Source organism: Papilio polytes, unplaced genomic scaffold (assembly GCF_000836215.1).
Source record: "Papilio polytes unplaced genomic scaffold, Ppol_1.0 DF824358.1, whole genome shotgun sequence".
NCBI classification, from domain to species: domain Eukaryota; kingdom Metazoa; phylum Arthropoda; class Insecta; order Lepidoptera; family Papilionidae; genus Papilio; species Papilio polytes.
This window is the reverse complement of record NW_013524846.1, coordinates 73,774-80,955: the sequence shown is the minus strand read 5'-3', so window position 1 is coordinate 80,955 and position 7,182 is coordinate 73,774.

Below are 7,182 nucleotides of genomic sequence, written 5' to 3'. Positions count from 1 at the left end.
CACACATAAAAAAAAATAAAAAAAAAAAAATATACCGACGAATTGAATACCTCCTTCTTTTGGGAAGTCGGTCAAAAAGTGAGTAACCGCTGTGTTCTTCATCCAGACTATCTTCTACATCTATACCAAATTTCATCGAAATCCGTTCAGTCGTTTAGGCTACAAACTCTAACAAACATCCATCCATCAATTTATAATAATAAAATAATATGATATTACTATGAAGTATGATTATAATATGACGTATGAAAAATTAATGAATAAAACCAACAAAGATCCATTTGTACTAATGTTAAAATTTAACTAAGTAGTTGTTAGTTGATCGGGCTCGGGTTTTCACAACTCCATGGTTAGTGCGTATTTTGAGTGAAATATTAACTAACCAAAGCAAGATATTTAGTATTATCAACAACTGTAATAGTTATCATTATAGTAATCAGAATTGATAAGTACAGCTTGTCATAATCTGTTATTTAAGATGACGAGGGATGACAGCTCAGGGGATGGGGGTGAGGAAATAAAGAGACGCTCCCTTGTGAGGGCGTAACCTTGCGCAAAGTTTCCACCGTAAATGAAAACAATGGGAGTACGTTAGATTAAACAAACATTACATTAATTTTGAATTTGTACAAACTTAGACAAAACAATTGTAAATTATGTTAAAACCTGCTTACAGAAATTCAACAGATAAGTAGCCTAGTTACTGCGTTTCTGATTTACAATCTGCGATGTCGATTTACAAGTATACAACGTAACTAAGTACTAGTTTGTGAAAGATATAAATATTTTACTTCAAGTTGTATCTTGCACCAAAATATTTATAAATAGAATATATAGAGTCTCGTATAGATACAATCAATACAAAAAAATCAATTAACGCCCTGGCTGTTTGTTTTGTCTAGGAGCAAGTTTGCAGAGCGACGTCCATACGGATACAGTTCAGAGCTCATTTCCATATTCGCAAACTGGCCGTGCTGTGAGATGAAGCCATTTCGTGCTTAAAATGTTGTCACATCCACTGACACCAAGCACTTTCTATCTAACGAATTATATCCTAACTACTTAATGTGTAAACGTTCAGTGAACATAACAATAGATCTCCTGGGATGTTATAGACAAAACGTTTTAAAAGTTGACGCTTTAAATTTATAAATGAAAAGTTCAACTGAATTTGAAAGACGAGAACTCGCTAAAATTCAAAGTACCGATGCCTACTAAGGCGAATAATTTAGTTAGGGGCCGAGTTCTGTGATGTCGCTCTCTGCAACTTTTGGATTTATTAAGGTGTCGTCATATTCCCGCGCAAACTTTTAAATCGAGTTTTGGACTGTTTGTCTCATTTTCAGTTGTACGTGCTTTGTCGCGGATAAATACTTTCGGTACTTGAAGTTATTAATTCTCGACAATTTAAGAGAAAAATGATTCGAAAGTTTTGTGAATTTCATAAGTTTTAGGTTAACATGACGGAACATGAATTGACGACAGATTTGTAGATGGATGTACTCAGATATCTATATTAATTTAGTGTAAATTACTTTCAGCTTCTTACCCGAAATGTAAAGTGTTTGTTTTAAAATATGCATTTCCTTTTGTTCCAGGTACTTTCCTCGTGTTAGTGTTTCCTTAACTCTTTAGTGTTTTGAATTCTTAGTGTTATTCCTGCGTGTATATATTTCCCTTTAGACAATTATAAACTTTAATTCTATGTGATATATCTTTGTGACTATCTCTTATATAAGTGTAGTTGTTAGGATTAGGTTTCCATTAGCGTGTACAATGTGCTTCTTAGTAGTTTTAAATTAAGTGTAAGTTAATAACTTTAGTGATAAAAACATTGACTAGGTTATAAACTTAAGTGTGCGTTTGTGATATGGACACAAAGTTTTCGCTCACGACTTAGAGTTAGTGAATAGACAATAAGAATGTCGCAGCCGATCAAGCGATCGTTCAGTTCCGAGGGCGGGGCGACGGCCAAGAGGGACTGGAAGATGCGGCTCAGCCTCCGGAGCCGCAGCGCACGTAGTGTTGTGAGTACCATTAATATACTAATCTTATACTAAAGCAATCATACAGTACATCAAATGAACATTAACAATACGGCAGATGAGTTAAATCCGAAGTGCTAAATTATACAACAACTATAGCACTTTAAGCTTAAGATGTCATGAAGAAATATTTTTTTTATTACAAGTATGTACTAAAATTTTAAATAATGTTGAAGATATGTGAACATAAATAATATCACTAATTATAGTAGCGAGCAGGAAACCCCTTACGAGGCATTCTTCGTCAAATAGCACGGTGCAAATGACCACGTAAAATTGCAGTAAAACGTTTTATTAGCGTCTACAGAGACAGGAGCCAGATCCCTTGGGTAAATAAAACTTAGCCAAGCACTCAACTTAAAAAGTAGAGAGACAATGGATAACCAGATCTTGTATACCCTTAGTTTTATGTTTGTTGTGATTGAAAATGAACGTTCTAGAATGTTTCTTTAATTACACTGCTCATAGAATTGTTCAGTTATTAACCTTTTGAAATACAAAGTACAAAATCAAGGGTATGAATGAGTCAACGATTCTATCTTTTTTTGTGAAATGTCCTTCTGGTAGTGGATGCTTTGACATTAAACATACTAGAGGAGGCACCCTGGTGTATGCTTTATGCCGATGACATCGTGCTTGTCAGGGAGGATGAATGCGAGGTACAGAGCAGGTTGGAAGAATAGCGAGTTAAATTGGAGGAAGCTGGTCTTAAAATCAGCAGGAGCAATTATTTTGCGATTTTGGCGGTCCGACCCGCTTCTCGCCAATCGCCTTAAATGGTGTGCCTCTGTGACTTGTGACACAAGAATGCCTCTTAAGCTTAAGGGAATCTACAAGTCCATCATAAGACCTGTCGTATTGTATGGATCTGAATGTTGGACCAACAAAGTTGCCGATGAAAGAATATTGTATATGGCTGAGATGCGTTTGTTAAGATGGATATGTGGTGTGACAAGAATGGATAAAGTTAAGAATGTAGATTTTAGAAGAAGTTTGAAAATAGCTCCAGTGGTGAAGAAATTGAGAAGCAAAAGATTAGCGTGGTATGGACATGTTATGCGACGAGACGATGGGGACATAAACCAGAAAGTGTTAAGAATGAATGTGCATGGCTACAAAGGAAGAGAAAGGCCGAAGAAAGTATGGATGGATTGTGTGAAAGAGGATAAGCTTAAGAAAGGAGTGGTTTCAGATATGACGGCTGATAGAGATGTGTGGAAGAGCAGCACATACTGTGCCGACCTTCCATAAGGGAAAAGGGCAAGTTGATGATGTGAAATGTCCACGAACAGCAAGATTTATTTTATGAAATAGATCTGAATGTTACAATAAATCTATGCCGATTTTAATGCGTATTATGTTTTGATAAAGATAATACTATAATATTAACATAGATACAATACACCCATATATAATATATAAACCTTTATCAGCATGTTAATGTAGAGGTTATAGTTCGAGCTCCCAGACCAGGACGAAGACACTTAAATTTAAAAGCTTTATTGTTATATGATTAGATAGTACTCGTTTGTGATGTAACCGGTGGGCCATTAGTTAACGCGCTTAAATTGGTAAAAAATACACGTAATTTCACAAAGCTGATTTTCACATATGTGTCGAAGAAGACTGTAAGAATTACTAATTAAATACTGGCAGACAATTTACGTGGGCCGTTTTCGTAGACAGACGATTTAAAGTTGCCAACTATTTTACTAAACTTTACTTTTATTTTCTAATGGTTGATTTTTATATATTACAACTAGCACACTCTGGAACCTATAACAATACCCTTGCAAGAAGGCAAACTTTTTATTTATTTCTGATGGGGCAAACGCCCTCCCAGACATTTTCAGTTACGCACGTAATAGTAAAACGTAAATGTTGGAACTTTTCTTAGTTTCAATCGCTTGACTTTTATATATTATACTCCGGGGACTATGACAATAGACAGACGTTTCTGATGGGGCAAACGAGGTCGTTTGTCTGGGAGGTCCAAGACAGTTCAAATACCGCGCGGCTCGTACTGCTAAAAGGTAGGTATGTAGTAAAACTTTACTTACTTTCAAGTGCTTGATTTTTATATGAAACGCCTGACTATTTAAGCAATTTTTCGGGGTCAGGAAACATAACGGGCGTTAATTTTGGCTTTGTAAAAGACATTTGAGATATTGGCACTGCGGTAAATTAGGTCATGTCCGCAGCAGGTGCTTCTTAGTTGATCTGACAAATTTGTAAGGAGATCGCTACTTTGCTGGGATTGTGGCAAATTTAGACACCCGCGAAGCAACTGCAAGAAGAACATTGACCGACAAATTCCGACGATGTCGGAAAACAACGAAGGGTTGATGCATTCATCGAATTTCGTTAAATATGCTCCAATAAATGTACTATACATGTTGCGTCTTTACAATTGTTAGACAACAGTGTTTTCATCAATGGATACATTAATAAAGTAGAACACAAAATATTAATCGATACGGGTACTACAAAACCAATATTGAGACCAATACTAATTGCAGACTACGGACAGCTACTGGGTTGTTGGTGAATAAAGTACATGGTGTAGTAGAAGTCAATCTTACCTTGGGGTGCTCCAATTTTATACATAAAATGTTGGTAGCGGACATAAATGAAGAAGTAATTATCGGAATGGACCTAATGAAATTCTCAGGCTTTCAGATAAATTTTACGAGAAGAACTTTACCTGAGGGTTATGAAGAACTGGTACTTCATGAAAAGACCAATCACCCCTTGATTGGTCTTTCCATGAAGTATCAGTTCCTATTGTTAGCTGAAAATGCTTCTATACTGGAGTGAAGTGAGGCTATTTTGGTTGCTCGTTTATAAGAGAACACGGGGATGTCATGACATTCCAACCAAAGAATCACGAAAAAAGGAAAGCCGTAATAGAATTAAAGGAGATAGTACCTGTAAGAGTTATGAACGTGAATTATCACGCTGTGACTTTACCTACGGGAACGGTTTTAGGTCAATGCTCGTCAGTTTATTCGATCATTCGTGAGTATGTCAGCTGTCTCAAACATGAACACAAATTTAATGAGGAAATGGATAAGTTTGTTTCTGCTTCTTCGCAAAATTTGAATAAACAACAAAGAATCGCAATGAGAAATCTGTTATAAAAGTATCGTGATGTATTTGATATTTTTCAGATCTTGGAAAGTCTTAAGTCTTAAGTTAGAACATGGAATAATCAATATAATTAGGAAGTTAACAAATTGTTTTAAATCGCATTTGAAAATAATAAAAGCTCCAATATTTACGTTTTAGTGCTACGAGCTGCGAGTAACTGAAAGTGTCTGGGAGGCCGTTTGCCCCACAAAAATATCTGACGTCTTGCTGGAGGTATTGTTATGGGCCCCTGAGTGCAATATAAAAAAATCAAGCGTTAGAAAACAAAAGTAAAGTTTAATCAAACTTTTGGCAACTTTAAATCGCCTGTCTTCGAAAACGGCCCACGGAAATTGTCTGCTTGTATTTACTTAGTAATTCTTACAGTGTTTTTCAACACATTTGTAAAAATCATCTTTGTGAAAATAAATGAACTTAGGTGTATTTTTTACTAAATTCAGAGTGTGATAGCCCATAACTGTCCCATTGGACAGGATAACTATTGGCCATTCGGTTATAGCACAAAAGAGTACTATCTAATCATATAACAATAAAGCTTTTGAATTTCAGTGTCATCATCCTGGTCTGGGATCTCAATCTATAAACTCTCAAAGCCAAAACAAATAATTGTAGGGAGCAGGTCGCGCCGCTCCGCGCAGCGCTGCTCAGCGCCGTAGGGATTTAGACAACTACAACTAGTTTGTGTCACGCTCTAATTCGCTGGCCAGCATTGTTACAACGTTCAGTACATATCTCCTAGTTTTGTATTTAACGCGTTCACTCAATGAAAATTCATCGCGTTTGAATAGAAAAAGTAATGGGACTTTAGGGGATGGTAAATCGATCCTTGTACTGTTTTGATGAGATTTTATTCGGCCAATTTCAGTCTCGCTAAGAAACACCCGCTAAGAATTAAACATTCTCGCTTAATTTGCTTTCAAAACGTTGAGCTAAAATTGTATAACTCTTGTTTTTTATTATTAAAATTTGGATATAAAGTACATTTTTCTGTGGTCAAAAGATCGTACTTGTTTTTACGAATTTAACTTAAACAGGTATCCATCGCCATCATTAAATAAACTTTGACAAGGTACTTTTTAATTTCTTCATATTAATATTAATTTTATCATCTTTATACTCTTTAATTACAGTTGAATGTTTCACTAATGATGTATTTCGATCGTACAAACAGATCTGAATTTAATTCGTAAACTCGTAAAGGTCAACTGGCATCATAACGTTAATCGCGTTTGATTGCTGTTGTTTGATGGATGGGCGATCGGTGGCGGAGCGCGCCTCGGCTTTGGCGTTTCATGATGTATTACTCTTGACCATACAACATTCGTACAAATTAACTATTAACGCATCTAAAGCAGTAGTGTCATCAGACTTCAATCAAATAAAATGGAACATATGGAACTTAATACAAGTGGTCGCACCAGCGTAGTGGAAATCGCGCGTTACGCTACACTACTTTCCAAAATTACTTGGACCATCCAATAATAAACATTAATTACTAAACAATTGCAACGTTGCACTATTACTACGCATAAAATGGTATTTTTTTCTAAATTCATCTCTTTGACGCAATTTTCGTAGCAGAATTTCTTTATATTTGACACGGATTTGGAAAGTAGTCTTGCATGCCAAGGAAATGACATACGCCGGCTTGTATTTAACGGCAGTTACTTTAAAAATACATATCACGATTCATTTACTTGATAAAAACAATTATGTAGTACATAATAATTTTCTTTTTATAAGACGCGAAGGCCAGGTGTGAAATTTACACGTACTTAAATTGCAAACAAGTGTTTTTTCCTCTTTGACAAATATTTAAATTATTGCGAATAATAAATATGACAAACAAGACCATGGACTTGTTTTGATTTTAAAATGATCCGATTTGTGATAATCTTGCGCATTTTTTACTTTCAATGACGTGCAAAATAAATTATACAAAACGATTTTTTTAGTCGATTGTTGTTTTCCTCTTACATCCCTTTTG